Below are 17,931 nucleotides of genomic sequence, written 5' to 3'. Positions count from 1 at the left end.
TATTTTTGCAACTGGAACGCATTTAGCTTGGTTAAGTCTACGTTTGATGAAGAAGCACATGGACTGCTTTCGGAAAACCAAGTCATTTAACTGCAAGCCCTTGGCAATAATTGATAAGCAACTTTATACATATTTTACTTACCAAGCAATACTAAATTATATTAATTGGACCCACATATTTTTTGAATTCCCACGCTTCAACTTTTTAGCACCCCTCATTTTGAGAATTTGAGAGTTGCGAAATTCAGCATGACCTTGTGGGGTGGGGAGGGGTCTTTCAGCTGGGGAGCCTTGCTCCGTAAATGCAGGGCCTGGTTGAGACCACCAGAAGCAGCCCCCCCATGTGCAAGGGGGTCTCCTCCTTCCCCACAGGCTCGCCAATCCCAGTCCGCAGGCGGCCAGAGAGCTCAGTGCCAGACAGTCTCAGCGTAACGGAAACCGCCAAAAGGTTTTGGTTAGGGCAGGATGGAAATCCACTCTGGAGGTTTCTGACCTGGGCGGCATTTCTAACCCGCAAAGTTGTTTCTCATCTTTCTGTTTCCCATCACAACCCCCCCTGCAGGGCAGGCCACTCAGGAATCCACTGGACAGGTAAGGCGAAACAGAGAGCTGGCTTGCCCAAGATCCCGCAGGGAATCCACCGTGCGGGAGGCAGAATCCAAACCCCTGACTCCCAGGCAGGCGCAAGTATATCCCCACATTCTGGTCTCAAACCACAACTGGGGAAGACCAATTTTTAAGAGCGAAACGGAGCGTTTGAGTATTTCTGCCAAATATTTTTAGCAAGTGTCCCCCACATTCAAGGCCTCAAGCAATGGCTCTCTCCAACTACGAAGCAACAGACCAATGGGGGTAAAGGAAGTGGGGGGGGATCTCTTTTTGCAGCCCCCATAAGGAAGCAGGACCTACCACTGCCTCTCTGGAAAGACCGGGGCTCTGGAGGAGCAAAGGGGAGCGCCCTGAGTTCGAGACACAGGCTGATGATGCGTGTCTGAGATTTGGGGGCTCAGATGGCGGCAACTGTGTGTTGGCAGCGGCTGCTAAGCCCCTCAAGGACAGCACAAAGCAAGCCCCCCAGGACGCCCCCACCGAAGGCAACAAGAACAGCTCATCCCAGTCCCACCGATCTGCTTCTGACTACAGAATTGAGATGGGCGTATGCACAGATTTCGCCTTTTCCCACAAGAGCCCAAAACACTCCAGGAAGGAGACAGAAGATGAAATTGCCAAAGGGGGGGCACGGGGGCCGCTTCTCACACCCTGAAGCTGACTAGCATCGCAGGCCGGCATCCAAGTCACCATGAGAGAGGAAAGACCGTCCCCAAGTTGGGACAGGTGAGTTGCCCACCTGATTCCGCATTCTGCCTTCCTCCCCCCAAGCAGCTGCCCTGCCTCTCCCTGGGAAGACTGAAGATGAGAGAGTCGGGGGGGGGGGACCTCCGCTGGCCCCAAGGAGCTGGCGCAGGACAACCTGTTTAGGCAGCCCTCTTTAGGGAAGCTTTTAATGTTTAACAGACCACTGTATTTTAATACTTTGTTGGAAGTCACCCAGAGTGGCTGGGGAAACTCAGCCAGTATAAATTTTTATTTTTTATTTTATTTTTTTTATTATTATTATTAACCTGTGGGTGGATCGTGGCCCCAGGCAACACGGGCTGATGGGAGCTGTGCTGCTAAACATCTGCAGGGAAGCACGTTGGCCAAGGCTGGCCTAGATCGGAGCCCTGCCCACCCCCAGGACAGGGACTCAGCACCACTGGCATGGCCCCGACCCCCACCTAAGTCTGGATCAAGGTGCCCAGAAGTGGAACCACAGCCCCCCCCCCAGGTCCTCCCATCGCTTACTTCTTTCTGTAACTTTATTGCTTGGCGTTATACTGCTGGAAACCACTGGGATATGTTTTTATGATGCTGTGGTATTTATACGTAAGTTATAAATAAACATCTCCCCACAAGGTCCTTGCCACACACCCCCCTCCACGTGGGATCTTTCCCCGACCTCCTTGTCTGGATCTCGCTTTGCACAAATCCACCTGGAAACTAAAGGCACTTTTTGGATGGGGGGGGAGCACTCAGGCTCTCACACACCCCTTGCCCACCCCAGACAACTGGCCAACACCCAAGACTCTTCCTCTCTTGAAGAACAACAGGTGGACGGAAACCTCTCCATCCCTTTCCAACGGCTTGGGGCATTTTTGACACAGTTCCATTTCTGCACATGCTAAAAGCAACCAGCCCACCCCAAATCTGTAGTCCCCGGCGGAAGGATCTGGCCCAAGAGCCACGCCAAGAAAAGGGCAGTGAGGAAGGGGCAGAAATCTGGAGAGCAGCACCCAAGTGAGATCTGCCCGGGTTCTGGCAGAGATGCAAGCGCCCACCATGCCCAGGGCTTGGGTGAGAGTCTGCGTCCAGTCGCCAACACAGCCCCCCTCTTTGTATGTCCCCAAAGGCAGGGGCAAGGAGGGGGCTCTCTCTCTCTCCGGAGCTGCCCCAGATTCCTCAGGCCCCCGCCTCCAGGAAACGCTCCCCAGCAAGGACTGTGGCAGCCCCCCAAGGAGGCCCCAGGACAAACCCCAACAGCCTCTTCTGCTGCCTGACCAAGCCTCCTGCTGCTGCCCAGAGGGCGGCCAGATCCGCTCACTTGCGGCAGCAGCAGGAAGCCTCACGAGGAGGACCAAGGGCAGAGGAGCACCTGCGGTCGAAGGATGGAAGTCGGGAGAGAGGAAAGGAAGGTCTTCTTCACGCGGTGCAGAGTTCAAGCTGCAGAACCAGCCGACCTGGATGGCTTTAGAAAAGGCCGGATTCATGGAAGAGGCCCCCCAGTGTGTGGGATGTAACGTAAGCAGTCAAATACAACATTTCCTGTTTGTCTAGAGTGGACACAGACAGGGGGGTGTTGGTCCAGCCAGTCGAACTTCCTGTCCCACCTGGTCTGGAGCATCCTTCCTTTGCATGTGACCAGGTAGGTGGGCGAGACCCTTCCAGACCCCACAAAAGGTCCAGTCACACAGCCACCTTCCTCTCTTTTGACCTTTAAAGCCCTAAACGGCCTCAGCCCAGTAGACCTGAAGGAGCGTCTCCACCCCCCATCGTTCTGCCCGGACACTGAGGTCCAGCTCCGAGGGCCTTCTGGCGGTTCCCTCCCTGCGAGAAGCGAAGCCACAGGGAACCAGGCAGAGGGCCTTCTTGGTGGTGGCACCCTCCCTGTGGAACGCCCTCCCATCAGATGCCAAGGAAATAAACAACTATTTGTCTTTTAGAAGACATCTGAAGGCAGCCCTGTTCAGGGAAGTTTTTAACGTGTGGCATTTTAATGTATTTCTAATCTTTGTTGGAAGCCGTCCAGAGTGGCTGGGGAGACCCAGCCAGATGGGCAGGGTACAAATAATAAATGATGATGATGATGATGATTATGCCTATTATGTCTTCTCTCAGCCAGCATCATGTGGGATGAGTTCCCATATGAGATGAACTCAAACCCTCTTCTGTAACTCTAAGCTAAAGCCTCTTTGCCTTCAGGGATCCAGCTGTGAACCGAATGTGAGTAAACTTATTATTATTTTAAAAGAAGGCTGCTGTGTCTTTATTTTTTAAGGAGGGAATCAAAGGGGTCTTACCAGGAATAACAGAACTTAAGAGATTCTAACGAATCTGCAACTAGCTTCCTGCTATGTAAAGAGGGGAATGTACTCTGCCACAGGTAGACAACCTAAGACCTGGGGGCCGAATCTGGCCCAATCGCCTTCTCAATCCGGCCTGCAGACAGTTCGGGAATCAGCGTATTTTTACATGAGTAGAATGTGTCCTTTTTTAAAAAAGGGTTATTTGTAGGGCATAGGAATTTGTTCATTCCCCCCCCAAAAAAAATATAGTCCGCCCCCCACAAGGTCTGAGGGACAATGGACCGGCCCCCTGCTAAAATGTTTGCTGTATGTACTCTGCTGTATGAATAACCCCACTAGCGTGAGTTAGGAGGGATCATATTTAATCAATATATCTTCTCCTGCTGCCCACAGCATTCCCCCCGAGGGCTCCAGGGAAGGAGAGAATAGGGGTGGGCGGGGAGAGGCATTGTTCCCAGGGAATTACAGAGTGGTAGGGTTGGGGGCACCCTGGGGTCATCCAGCCCAACCCCCTGCAGTGCAGGAGAAGAGACCAGGGAGATCCGCCGGGTGCCCACTCGATCCCAGGCCCTTCCCTGGGCGTCTTTCCCCGGTGGCTCCATCCCCTGGTCTATGTTTTCAGACATTTTGGTGCCGCTCTGGGCATTGCAGCCGGTCTGACCCCCCCCTCCTCCTCCTGCCGCTGACGTTGCAGTTTTCCACTTGCATCGATTGATGGCTGACCTATTGCATTTTAATATGTTGCTCTTCACTCTGGGGGGCTCACAAAACTTAATAAAGCCTCGTAGAATTAATTGTCGTTGTTGCTGTCTGTCAAGCAGCCTTGAGAGCTATCGGCATAATGGAAGTGTGAATCCCCTTCTGGGTTTTTTGCTTGGGGGCGGGGCTGAATTATTGGGATTTTTTTTAATTATGTCTCTTGTGCTTTTATATTGTAAACCACCCTAAGATCTGTGGGTATAGGGCGCTATACAAATTATTATTATTATTGTTGTTGTTGTTGTTGTTGTTGTTGGTTGCTGCTCCCAACCCAGCCTTCCTCTTGCCCCTGCCTCCAAACTAAACAATGCCCCCCACTGGCAGCCCACAAACCTCCCCCACTAAACTCTTTTTTTTAATAGTATTTTTTTAATTAGATTTTACAAATGCTTTTAAAATACAGCGAGAACCAATCTCTCCTGTCCGGAGACTTCCCACCCACCCTTCTACTACGGTGCTCTTTTATTCCCTTATAACACTGCTACCTTGATTACATTTTATCCGTTAAACACACCAATTCTAAATGGCTAAACTACAAATTCTCCTCCGTTGCTCTATTACATCAAACCCGACAACCATTTTTGTATCACCATGACATTTTTTTCAAATATTCCACAAAATTCCAAGAATTCCACCCCCACCCCACTTTGTTGACTAATTTCTCAGAGTCTTGCACCCGCTGAACTCTCTTGACAGCGCAGGAGCAGCACCCTTAACAGCATGTGGCAACCTGGGGAGGGGAGCTTGGTCCTGTGGCCCAAAAGCCTTCATTTCCTCTTCCTGCCCCCTTGCAGGTTGTGGGTTTTTGAGATGGCAAGACTGCGGGAAGCGGCTGTCTTCATTTGACTGCCTGTCAGGCACTCAGGGAGCCTTTGGGGCGGAAAATTGGGGCGGAAAGCCACCAACAAAATACTGTATTTTTTGCTCTATAAGACTCACTTTTTCCCTCCTAAAAAGTAAGGGGAAATGTGTGTGCTTCTTATGGAGCGAATGCAGGCTGTGCAGCTATCCCAGAAGCCAGAACAGCAAGAGCGATCCCTCTTGCTGTTCTGGCTTCTGGGATTCAGAATATATTTTTTCTTGTTTTCCTCCTCCAAAAACTAGGTGCGTCTTGTGGTCTGGTGCATCTTATAGAGCGAAAAATACGGTAAATAAATGGCCGGGGACGGGGAGGAAAGAGATGCTCAAGAGGAGAGCAGGCTTCTAGAAGTGTTCCCATGAGAAACCAGGATCCCAAATCTTAGGGGAAAGGATTCTTGACTGCCCCACATCTCCAGATCAAGATGGGGACACTCCGTGACCAAATGCGAGACTGGCTACATTATTATCAAATAAGAGAGGCCTACAATTTGGATAAAAAAATTGGCTTCCAGGTGGAAAAATCAAAATTGGAAACAGAACTGTTAGATCCCAAAACTAAGATGCTTTCAAGAATGTATAACTTGCTGTTAAAATGGAATACGCAGGATGAAACGGTTAAATCTGCTATGATTAAATGGGCACAAGATGTTGGATATAACATTATGTTTGCTGACTGGGAACAGTTGTGGACCACCGGTATGAAATTTATGGCATGTAATGCCTTAAGAGAGAATATTATGAAAATGATTTACAGGTGGTACATGACACCAGTCAAGCTTGCAAAAATATATCATCTGCCTGATAATAAATGTTGGAAATGTAAAGAAAATGAAAGTACATTCTTTCACCTTTGGTGAACGTGCCCAAGGATTAAGGCTTTCTGGGAGATGATCTATAATGAAATGAAAAAGGTATTTAAATATACCTTTCTGAAGAAACCAGAGGCCTTTCTCCTGGGCATAGTCGGCCAAAGAAGGATAGAACTTTCTTTATGTATGCAACAACAGCAGCAAGAATACTTATTGCGAAGTATTGGAAGACACAAGAGTTACCCACCCTGGAAGAGTGGCAGATGAAGGTGATGGAGTATATGGAATTAGCGGAAATGACTGGCAGAATCCGAGACCTGGGAGCAGTGGCGTAGCGTGGGGGGTGCAGGGGGGGCCGGCCGCACCGGGCACAACATCTGGGGGTTAGGGTTGGGGGCGCAAATCCACAGTTTAGGGGGCGCAAATCCACGGGTTAGGGGTGCAAATTACTTGCCTTGCCCCGGGTTCTGACAACCCACGCTACGCCACTGCCTGGGAGAAGAGTTGGTGGAAGAAGACTGGAAGAAATTTAAAGACTACCTTCAGAAACAATGTAAAATTAATGAATGTTAAAATGATGTTGGACTGAAAATAAGTGGCATTAGCAACAAAGTTAACAAGAATATGCAAAAATGAATTGATAACTGGATGAAAATATAGAGTTATAATATGTTAAGATATAGTGTTAAGATAAACGAAAGAAGGTAAGGATTTGCTGATTTGATTATTTAAATGGGGATACAAAAAGGGGAGGTGTGAGGAGGTCAAGGAAACAAGCTAATGAGTTTGAAGTTACTAAAAACGGATTTGTTTTTTAATTCTTTTTTATCTATTTGTTTTTTGTATTTTGTATTTTTATTCATCTTTTTTCTCTTTTATGTTTTTTCTGTTTTCTTTTTTGTATCTTTTTCTTTCTATGTGACTTTTTTCTATTTTGTAAACTTATGTTTTTGTAAAATCACAATAAATATCTTTTAAAAAAAAAAACAGAATCCAAGCTAGAAAACTCGCCCCACAGCTCCTTTCCGTGGATATGCTCCTTAACATGTGCTGGCATCTGTGTGTCTCAGGGGTGCCTGTGGGTGTCCAGAGACGGTTGCAGCACCTGCAAAGCATCGTCATGGCAGTTGATGGCCAGTCATGGTGGCCTGCCAGGCCTTGTGGCAGTGGCAAAAGCGGCGACCACCTGCAAGGCCTTGTCATGGCGCTGCCAGCGACCTGAGGCCTCTCGGTGGCGCAGGAGACGCTGGCAGAAGCAGATCTGGCCTGCAAAGACCCGCCGAGGCCGGCTGCCACAGCTTCTGCCACCACGAGGCCTCAGAGGGCCACCACCACGACTGCTGCCACCTTCCATCACCGCCACGAAGCCTTATGGGGTGGTGCTACTGCCGCCACTCTCTGTCGCCGCCGTGAGGCCGTGTAAGTCGCCACTGCTTCTTCCACTAGCGCCAGGTCTTGCAGGTTGCTGCTGCCACTGCTGCCGACACGTATCGCGGTCATGGCAACTGGTTTCTGCCACTGCTGCTTCTGCAGCCTGGCAGTCCCAGTTTATTTGTACAGTGGACACTTGGGCTGCGAACGTGATCTGTGCGGGATGCACATTTGCAACCCGCAGTGTTCGCAACCCACAGCGGCACGTCTGCGCATGCGCAGGTTGCAATTTGGCGCTTCTGCGCATGCACGACCGCTGAAACCCGGAAGTACTTCCAGGTTTCGGTACTTCCAGTTCCAGTACTTCCAGGTTTCGGTAGTCCGTAACCCAAAAAAATGCAACCTGAAGCGTCTGTAACCCAAGGTATGACTGTATTCCCTACGACTCATCGCCATACTTTGGATTGTCCTGAATCCCACCATTGGGTAGCCATGCCCCAAACCTAAAGTCCTGCTGGGATGAATTTTGGCTTGCCTGCTGGCGAAATAGACTGTGTGGCGATTGATAACATTGTCACTTATCCGTTTTAGACCCTCAAGTAGCAGCAGTGGCCAGGACATTGTCCTTCTCGCCTCTGGGTGGTTCCTTATTTCAGACATTGTGGCAGATTGCAAGATTTAGCTGCTGATAACATTGCAATGCTTAGCTGGTGATATATTGCAATATTGAAAAGCAGTTATCGCCCAGCCCTTACACACACTGTGATTAGCGATAGACTGCCAGCTCAAATATTACAAAACAATTATCACAATGTGAACTTTAAAGCAGTTTTGGACGATATATCCCTCTATCGCCCAGCCCTGGTCTCCAAGGTAGTGCCAAAGCAAAAGTCGTGTCTACGGCTCTGTCCCGTCAAACAGCTGATTCAACTGGTAGCGCAGTAGCAAAAGATGCGCCTGAATCACCTCCAGACCCCCTGAATCGCCAGGCTGGGTGAATCAGGTATTTGGCAGGATAGAGTGGTAGCAAAAGACCTGTCTCCCGTTGCCAGGCTACCCTGCAGACCCCCCTGATTCACTGGGCAGGAGTTTTTATTTTTTGCTGCCCGGTCTGCCTGAACGTTTTGTTTTGGCTCCTAGCATTCCTACCCCAATTTCTAACACTGAGCAGACCCTCCCCCAAAAAGCAAGAGGGGTGAAATTACACGCTTCCAGTTGCGCCCCATAAAACCAACTGTCCCCTGACTTAAAGAGGAAGACTTGGCGCACCTGGGCAGCCCATAAAGGGGGGCAGGAGCTGCATGCTCCCCCCCCACAATGCTCCTATCTGCTGGCCATTTGCACAAGGGAAAGCAATTGCCGGGGTGGGGGTGGGGGAAGAGCTCCTGTCCTCGTCCCAGAAATGATCTCCGCATGCCAAGGACCCAGAATACCCTTACCCAGGAGGACTCCACGGGGGGTGGAGTGTGATGCTCAGAGCACAGCCAATGGTCCTTCCAGGGCATCAGGAAGGAGCCCTGTCCCCCCCCCCGCAGATGGGGCTAGGGGCCGTGGGGATTTGCCTGTGGGTAGCTCCCCCCCCATATCAGTGGCCCCTCGGATGTTTTAAGCCGGGCCACCGACTCACGGCATCACCCGGCGTCTTCCTAGCTCTTGCTCACAAGGTTCCTCACCCACCGTGCCCTGGCTAACCCACAGGAAAGCGACATGGGTTCTGTGTGGCGTTTGGGGGGCGCACTCAGAATCTGGGGGGTGGGCTATGAGTTCCGGGATTCGCCTGCCCCCTCCCCGCAAGCAAACCGACTTGCAAGCTGAACTTACTGCTTCCTTCCAAAGGCTCCTAAAAGCAGAGAGACCAAACGAAGAGCCAGAGTCCCACTATGGCCCACCCAACTAGTGAGGGGTCCGGGATGGGGGGGGGGAAGGGGGGACACACACAGCTCTGCTTTCCGGTGAAACTGCTCAGAGAGTGAAGCTCTCATGAGAAGATCTCTGCAGGATCAGGCCAGTGGCCCATGCAATCAGCACCTTGCTCAAATACTACTGCTCAATAAGTGTTTAACTGTTGTTGTATTCATTTAAAAGCCAATAAAAATGGTTTCTTTTATAGGAAAGATATCCCAATATAAAAATCTGCAAATTTCCACCCAGAGCCCTCGCCTCCTCCATGAATTTCTCCAATTCTCTTCTGAAGTCACCCAAGTTGGGGGCCGCATTTCCCGGGAAGACACAGAAGAGATGGTGAGCTCACTAAGACCACAAGTCTTGCAAGCAAAAGGGCGCCGTTTATTCATTGCAATGTGGAATTTATCCCGCATCTCTATCTTTATCTTGTCTGGGTTTATTTACACGTTTAGCAACAAAATGTGCCGTTTAGCAAACGTCCGCGTCTCTCTGCCGGCTGCTTTGGGCTCCGAGGAAAAGTGGCACTGGATAAACTAAACTTTAAAAAGTGTCCGGGAACCTCTGGGGGGCCGGAGTTGCAGCACAGATTGGTGGGCAAGGAAGGGGGCTTCAGGGGGGAGAAGAGGAAGCCCCCCAGCCAGATGGAGCAGGAGCAGGAGCAGGAAGAAGAGGAAGAAGGCCGAGCCGTGATGTTTGGCAAACTCTTGGGAAGCAAAACCCAGCCGGGGGGGGGGGGGGGGACAAAATGGCTTTCTCAGTTGAACAGAATCGGAGTCTGAACCAGGAGGAGGAGGAAGGGGCAACCTTGCTGGACAAATTCCTCCTAAAGATTCAAAGGGACCGAATGGGAAAAGCCAGCTCTGGATTCGAATTCTGATCCAGACTTGGCCAAGTTCTGCTCACTTTTCTCTCCCGGGCACCAGCTGTGCAGAGTCCAGCTTCTGCCCCCCCCCCAAAAGGGGCTGATCTCTGAGCCAGCTGCATGCTGCCCCCAGCCCCTTCTTCCTTTGGGGGGGCTGTGAGAAAGGGGTGCTTTGTTCTCTCCCCCCTGCAATCTTCGAGGTCCGTTCAGGCCTACTCAACCCGCCCGCCTGCGCCTTCCGCCTGCAGCCCCCCCCAGCTTCCTTCCTCTTCTACCCCCCAAAAAAAACTTCTGCTTCGGGACAAACATCTTGGAGGCAGGAGGATGCTCAGAGGTTGCCTGCCTGGGAAACGGGGGGGGGGTCCACTTGCTCTCTCCTCCCCCCCAGGCAGGGACCAGGCCAGGCATGGGATTTTTTTTTGGGGGGGGGGGATGCACTGTCTGGGGAAGTGCCGGGGCGGACAGGGGCAAAAGGGAGGGCTGACAGCTGCAGTGGGGAAGGGCCCATCCTGCGCCCCCCACCCTGAATGGGGGCCCCGAGGGAGCAGCCCCCCACACGGCCCCCTCCCCAAAACTTCTACCGAGAGCACAGCAAAGGGGAGGGGGCGAGAGATAATCCCCCCCTCGCCCCCGAACAAGAGCAAAACTTTTCAGGCGGGAGCCTCCCCCCCCAGCCCCGCTGTCCCGCCTCTGGCCAATTGGGGAGGGGGGGTCCACCTTTGCAAAACGACAAGTTACTCTTCTCTCTTTCCCTTACTCTCCCCCCGCGCCGTCCCTTCTCTTTGCAAATCGATCCCGGGGGGGGGGGCGCTCCCTCGCCGCCTTCTGCACGCACAGACACCCCCGCGTGGAGGGGAGGGGGAAGAAAAACAACACCCCCCCCCCCGATCGCGCGCGTGCACTCCGTGCAAATTTGCTCGGGGGGGGATCTGGGGGTGCAAAGCGGCCGACCCCCCCCCCGCGGACGCCCCGGCGCCCCTCCGTACCTGCCCGCATGTCCCGCCGCTGCAGCATCCGCGGTGCCGCCGAGGGGGCGGGGGCGGAGGAGGGAGGGCGGGGGGCGGGCTTTGGGGGCGGGGAGGGGGCGCGGGGGGGGAGGGGGCCGCGCCGCCAATGTTCTTTGTCTGGGAAACTCCGGGACACGTGACGCGGGGCAACGCTCCTGGTTGGCCGCGAGCGATGGAAACGGGGGGGGGGGGGGGAGAATGCGAGAGAGAGAGAGAGAGAGAGAAAGGTGCAGGGGGGGGGCTTGTCGGGTTTGCAAGGCTGGTCTGGCGGGGGGGGGGGGCGCCTCTGCAATTGCACGACTGCAGAGAACAGATGGGGGGGTCCCCAAAGTTGCAAAGAGACATCCGAGGTTGTTGGGGGTTTTTTTCTGGGGGGGGGGGGAGAGGTCGAGCACCGCTTTCCCGCTTCCCGATCCGGATTCCGGCCCGGGCACGTTCACACGCCCCACTCCGGATCGCGCGGGGCTGCCTAATATCTCGGGGGGGGGGGGCGTCGTCTGCTCCGACTGAAAATGCAACGAGGCGCCATCCCCCCCCCCCCGCCAAAGAGGAGCAACGCGGTGTCTCCAACGTCGGCCGGAGACTGGAGCCGCCCCCGAAGCTATTGGCGCGCAGGGGCAGCGATCCAGAAGACGGGAAGGGGGCACGCAGCATTTGCGCGGGGTTTTAATGAGAAATAAATGGGGGTGTCTCTATTATTATTTTTTTGCGGCCGGGGCACCCCCAAAGGGGCATCCGAAAGGGGTCACGAAACCCCGTCGGCGGCTTGCGCTTCTGCGCTGCTTGGCCACATCTGGATCCGACCCTTGCGGGGACTTTGGGGAAACCACAAACCTTAACTTTCTTCCTCGGAAGCTGCCCTGGAACACGTGTCGGGACAGACGCTCTCCAAGAGATGCCCCCCACTACCAGAGATGCCGCTCGGAACACGTGTCGGCTCGCGGGCAGGACCCCCAGCCCACCCCCCGCCCCGCAAGCGAATTCCGAGCCTGGGAGGGGCAGGATCGCACTTTTCAGGGCGTTGCTCCGAGGGGACCATTTGCCCGACCCAGAAGCAGCAGATCCGGCGGCGCAGAGGGGGGGGGGGGCTCCCACGACTGGGAAGGATGCGCGGAGTCCCGAAGCGATACGACGACGGAGCCACAACTCTGCAACCATCATTCACACGCACAGAGGCCTCTCTTCTCTCGCACTCAACGGCACTCGAAATCAGACCCGGTTGATTTCACCGACCAAGTGCCCGGGGTTGGACTAGATGACCCTTGGAACCCGTGCCGAGCCTACAATTCTGCGATCGGGCCCATTGAATGGGAAGGCCCTGCCCGCTGGGGGCAGGCGGATCGGGCCCCCTAAAGCACTTTTCCTCCCTTGCAGCCTTAAAGCTCCCCATCCCAAAAAGTCAACATGCTGTTCTCTGGACCCCTGGACCCCCACCTGCGTGTATAGCCCCCCTCCCGTCTGTACCCACTTTGCAACAAAGGGGGAGTTCACACAGCAGAATTTAAAAGAGGGCTCCCTCTCTTTTAAAATAATTAAAAGAGGGAGCGACAGGAGATGGGTACATCTCCTGTTGCTCTATTTCAATTATTTTAAAGTGTCTCAAAAAACACTTAAGTGGTGCACAGCCAAATATAGACTCTAATTATTATTATTAACAACAACAACATCATATACAAAGGATGCAATCGAAAACAGAACATGCAGAACTGGCAGCTACAGGATACATTAATTAAAAAGAACCCAAGGTTAAAAGTGGGGGGCTATCTGCAAAACTGACAAATCGAATCCCACTCAGCAGACCACCAGAATTCAGTCTGCCAGGCCCATTGACTTCAATGGGTCGGCTGAGCAGGACGTAGCTGGACTCAATCCAGGAGTATCAAGGAAAGGCATAACGGGAGCGTCCCTATAACCCAGACCAGAGAGGTTTGCCCACCTGACCCTAAAATGCAACTGGCACACTCATAGCACAACCCAAAACCATGGGAAAGTGAATCTGGGGGCCAGTTTACAAAGCCTCCCCCCCAACAGAGACACCTTCTAGGCAAATCCAGCAGCTCTGTTGGCTACGAGACGCCACATTGGCCTTAGTCCAGGAACTGGCTCCTGACCATCACCATATCTTAGCCTGAGATTCCCTTGGCAACCCAACCTGGTGCCCCCGCCAGATGTTTCGGACCACAACACAGCTGTGGTGTCTTAAGTTCTCGCAGAATCTGGAGGGCATCCGGTTAGGAGAGGCGCTGCTGGATGGCAGGACCCCAAGAGTGAGACAGGGTTTGGCCACGGAAGTGACCCCACTGAAACAGGGAGAGGGGTAGCCAGTGGCCAAGGCTGGCAAAAGGTCAAAAGGAGCAGGGAGGCAGCCTGCGGCCCCAGAGTCTGGAGGTCCCCCTGGCGGGCACATTCTGCACATTGATTCCCAGTGCAGCAGACTGGGAACATAAGAGGCGGCTGGATGAGGCCCAAAGGAGCCTGTCTGGTCCAGTGCCCGGTCTCCGAAGTGGCCAAACAGTGGGAAACTGGCAAGCGGAACCTGAACCCCAAATCCGTCTCCCCTCCTGCCGTTTCCAGGCCCTCGGGGGTCTGGCTGGGAACCCGAAGTCTGACAGGGGGTTGGACTAGAGGACCCTCCCCACTTACAATTCCATAGCCCCCTCCTGCAGAAATCTGTCCCCTTGCACCCGAGGCCGGCACCTTTGCCTCTGGAAAACCTCTGTTACCTGGTGGCTGCACGGAGAGCTAGCTCCCGTCTGAAGGCGGCAAGTGGCAGCAAGCAAGAGGCAGCCCCAGAACTGTCCGCCCCCCCCCCTCGCCATGCATCTCTGTCCCCAGGGGGCTCCCCCCACACACAAAAACACCCCACAAAGGGAGTCTGCAAAGCGCTCTCTCTCTCCGCTTCTCCCTTCAGGGCAGGTTCTGTTGCAGCTTGCCCACCTCATTCCATGGGGAGAGGGGGGAGCCAAGAGGATCCCATTCGTGGGGGGGGGGGGGGGTGGGAGCAGGGACAGTGCACTGGGGAGGGGCTAGACACTTGCTTGGCATGTAGAACTACCCAGGTTCTGTCCCCTTCCCAAAATCCTGAACAGCCACTGCTACCTCTCTACAGAGGCCTCCCGTCCACCTGAGAAACATTGCAACAAGTCCTGCCCCCCCCCTCAAAAAAGAAAAAAGAGCTGTGATTTTAAAATGCAGCTGCCTTGCTCAGCCCTTTTGGATAGTTTTAGCACACTCAGGAATGCAAAGTTTTCTGTCTCTTTTGAAGGAAGGGGTACTTCTGCCTTTCCCATTCCAGCGCATTTTGTGCCCCCCCCCCAATATCACATGGCAGGAGACTTGCTGCAGGGCAAGACCCCCAAATCCCCAGACCCTCCAGAGACGCCTCTGGCCGTCCCTCAAGCCCAGAATGCTAACCTGCCCCCACTTCCGACTTGCAAGGAACTCCTGCTCCACCCAGGCCCTCATTGGTCATTTCACCAACGTCCAGCGACAGGCAAGAGCAGGAGAAAGAGCACATGCCGTGACTTCTCCTGTCCTCGGCCACTTCAGAAGGAGCTGCCCTGGGTTCAAATGCTCCTCCATCTCATATCTCCCTGCACACTGAAATCTAGCAAGTCAGGGGAAGGCCAGCTCTCTACATGCCAGGAAGTTTCGCGTGGGGAAGTAGCAAAGCCCCTGTGGCCGGCAGACCCAAGCAGAGTGACCCCCCCCATTCACCAATACAGACCTCCCTGACCTCTGTACATTAACTCCTTGCTATCCCTGCCACAGTCCAATCTGTGCTGCTCTCAGTTGAACAGAGCCTCCTTTTAACGCCAGGGGCACAAACTGGGCAGCCTTTTCCATGTGTGCCCTCCCAAGCCTTCTGAAGGAAAGCCCACACGCAATGGCAGGGGAGATCAGAAGGGCCATGCACCCCAGTGGTTAGAGCACCTGCAGGCCCCAGAAGACTCTCCAGTGGAAAGGGATGGGGAAAGGGACCGCCTGCCGGGCAGGAGAGAGACCTGGGCAAGGTAGATGAAGAACCAGGCCTGGCCAAGGAGCAAACCCTCTTCAGCTGCAATTCCTGCGTGGCAGGGGGTCAGACTAGATGACTCTGGGTGTCCCTTCCAACTCTGCCATTCTCTGATTCTCCTCACTTTTTCACCGGCAGAGGAGCAACTGGGCAGGGGAGTGCCCGTCGCCCCCCTGCATGCACCTCCTTTCTGGCCCCACTGGCTGCTCCCTGCCCTCCCTCCCCCCTAGAGCCCTGCCTCTGGTGCTGGGTGAGGCTAAGGAAGCCCGGGGAGCCTTCTCTAACTGCGGGGTCCCCTGCTCCGCCCCTTGGGCACCGCTGCCTCGTGAGAGGATGCGCCTGAGCCACGCAGGCCCCGTGTTATCTGGATGCGGAGGTGCCTGCCGCTCTGGCTCCTTCTTCCTGCCGCCATGCCAGCAGCCAGGGCTGCCAGGCTATAAATAGACCAGGGCCGAGCAGGAGGGGACCTGTTGCTAGGGAGACCCAGCGGTGAGGCAGCGCGAAGAGCAGGGACACGGAGGAGATTCGGGGAGGAGGGAGGAGGAGGGCAGGGCGGCTGCTGCGTGCGAGTGCATGCCCGGGGGGGCACGGGTGGGTGGCAGCGGGGGCACCGTGGGTGCTCTGCGGCAGGCCTGCCATGGGGAGGGGGTCTCCGCTGCCGCCATTTTGCTGCAGTGTGCAGGCGCAAGCTGACCCCTCAGATCCTTTGCAGAGGCAGCCAAAGCAGAACAGAGGAGGGGGTGCTTGCAGCTGAGGCTCCCCCCCTTTTTGCACAGCACTTCAGGAAGGGGTGGGCAGGAAGGGCCGCAGAGCATGCAGAGCGCAGGAAGGGCTGGGAGGGATTTTCCTGGAGAGCTTAGCCCACTTGGAAGCCTAGAATTGTAGAGTTGGAAGGGACCCCCCGAGGTCATCCAGCCCAACCCGCTGCCAGCTAAAGAATCCCTGCCAGACAGCCACCCAGTCTTCCTTTAAGGGCCTCCTGTGGAGAAGATGGCGGCTATTTTCTGTTGGGGCAGGAGAGCCCCCCAGTGGTGGCACAAGCACCCCTAACCTAAGAGATCATCTCACAAGCCGGGCCCCTCCCTGATGAAACACCTGGCACTGCAAGATCACTGCAGGGCACCACCTCCTGCCCCTGCGCGGCAAGAGACCCCTTTTTCTGGGGAGGGGGGTGTCCATGCCCTTGCCCCGTGAGATACCAGCCGCCCCAGCCCTTCTTGGCCCCATCTCCTGCCTCAAACTCTGCTCTCCCCCCCCCTTTGCCCGTCCAAAACTAGGGTTAAGACCAGAGCACTCGGAAGATTTGAGAGACCCCTGGAAGGAGGATGTAGCCGAGATCCCTGCGTTGTGGGGGCTGGACTAGACTCTCAGGGCTGATTCTATAGATCTAATTCAAAATGTAAACAAGAATAAACCACATCTCCTTCATCTGTATTATTAGAGATTTTATTTTATCATTATTAGTGTGTGTGTGTGTGTGTGTGTGTGTGTGTGTGTGTGTATATGTATATGTATAATGTATGTATGGGATTTTCCCCCATTAATTCTGGGAGCCTTTTTTTGTAGAACCTGGTTTTGCTGCCATGGCAAATCTCTTGGGCGCCCCCTTGATGGCCATTGAAGCAAGTGGGTATTTTGCTAGATGTTTCTCCAGCCCTGGCCTGCCCTCAACAGGTGCCCCCCCCCCCCCGGGACTATCCCAAAGGGCCTCCCCCTGCAGAGCTGCGCAGCACCCTCACCCCCACCCTCCCCTCGCCCTGCCCTGGCTGACCTCTGCCCCTCCCTGGGCCTCCCCCTATCACCAGCCTTTGAGGCACCCACGGGTGCAAAAAGAGGCCCCTGGGCTCCCCCCAAGGGTGCCCTCCCCCTCTCCCTGCACCCAGCGGCGTCACAGGGAGCTGTGCTTCCTGCCGGCAGGGGGTTGGTCTAGATGACCTTGGGGTGTCCCTTCCAACTCTACTAGGATTCTATGAACAGGAGCAAAGGTCCTGGTCAGCAGCAGCAGACCTCCTCTGCTTGCACCACCTGCCCACACCCCCCCGGGCCAGGAAGGGTGCCGGGTGCGAGTCACCAACCAGCCCAGCTTGAAAATCCATGGGATGACAGAAGGGGCAGGAAACACCAGTGCCAAAAATCTCCCCCCAACTCTCTTTGCAGGAATGCAGCGTATTCGTCCAGGGAGTTTGGCAGCCAAGCATTCAATGGTTTATTTTCTCTCTTAAAAGTCCCTTTTCTCTCTCGCTTTCAGCTCATCCACAGAACGTATTTGGAAGGGGGAGAAACTCCAGGAAGGAAGCCTTGCCTTGGGAAACAGGGTGGGGAGAGGTCAGCAGCAGGGTCCTGAGCCCCACACAGCCCCACTGATTCCTTGGGGTGGGAAGGGGCAAAAGGAGCTGCCGTTGATTCAGCTGATTTTAGCTGAGATTCCCGCCCTGCAGGAGCTTGGGCTACGTGGCCTTTGGGTTCCCCTCTGGCTCTGCAGTTCTGTGATCACCCCAACTCACCTGTTCCAGCCTGTCAGCTCTGGCAGGCAGCTAACAGGAGGGAAATAAGGCAGCGCCTAGCCCAGGCGGCATCCCTGGAATGGGGTGGGCAGGGCCGGGTAAGATCACGGAACTGGAGATCCAATTGCTGGCTTTCCAGCAACATGGCAGGCTGCCTTAGGCCTGGAGGACGGGTCCACCGAGTTGAGATTCCCACGTTACGGGGGGTTGGACTA

General features: G+C 54.5%; 1 protein-coding gene across 3 annotated transcripts in view; it reads right to left on the bottom strand.

Moving 5' to 3' along the window:
* Positions 1-17,931, bottom strand: part of DNMT3A (DNA methyltransferase 3 alpha) — a 90,682-nt gene that overhangs the window by 23,090 nt on the left and 49,661 nt on the right. The gene's annotated exons all lie outside the window — the stretch shown is intronic.

Source organism: Podarcis filfolensis (assembly GCF_964270895.1).
Source record: "Podarcis filfolensis genome assembly, chromosome: 3".
Classification (NCBI taxonomy): domain Eukaryota; kingdom Metazoa; phylum Chordata; class Lepidosauria; order Squamata; family Lacertidae; genus Podarcis; species Podarcis filfolensis.
Note: the sequence above shows the minus strand (reverse complement) of the source record. Positions and strands in the feature narration are given on the sequence as shown.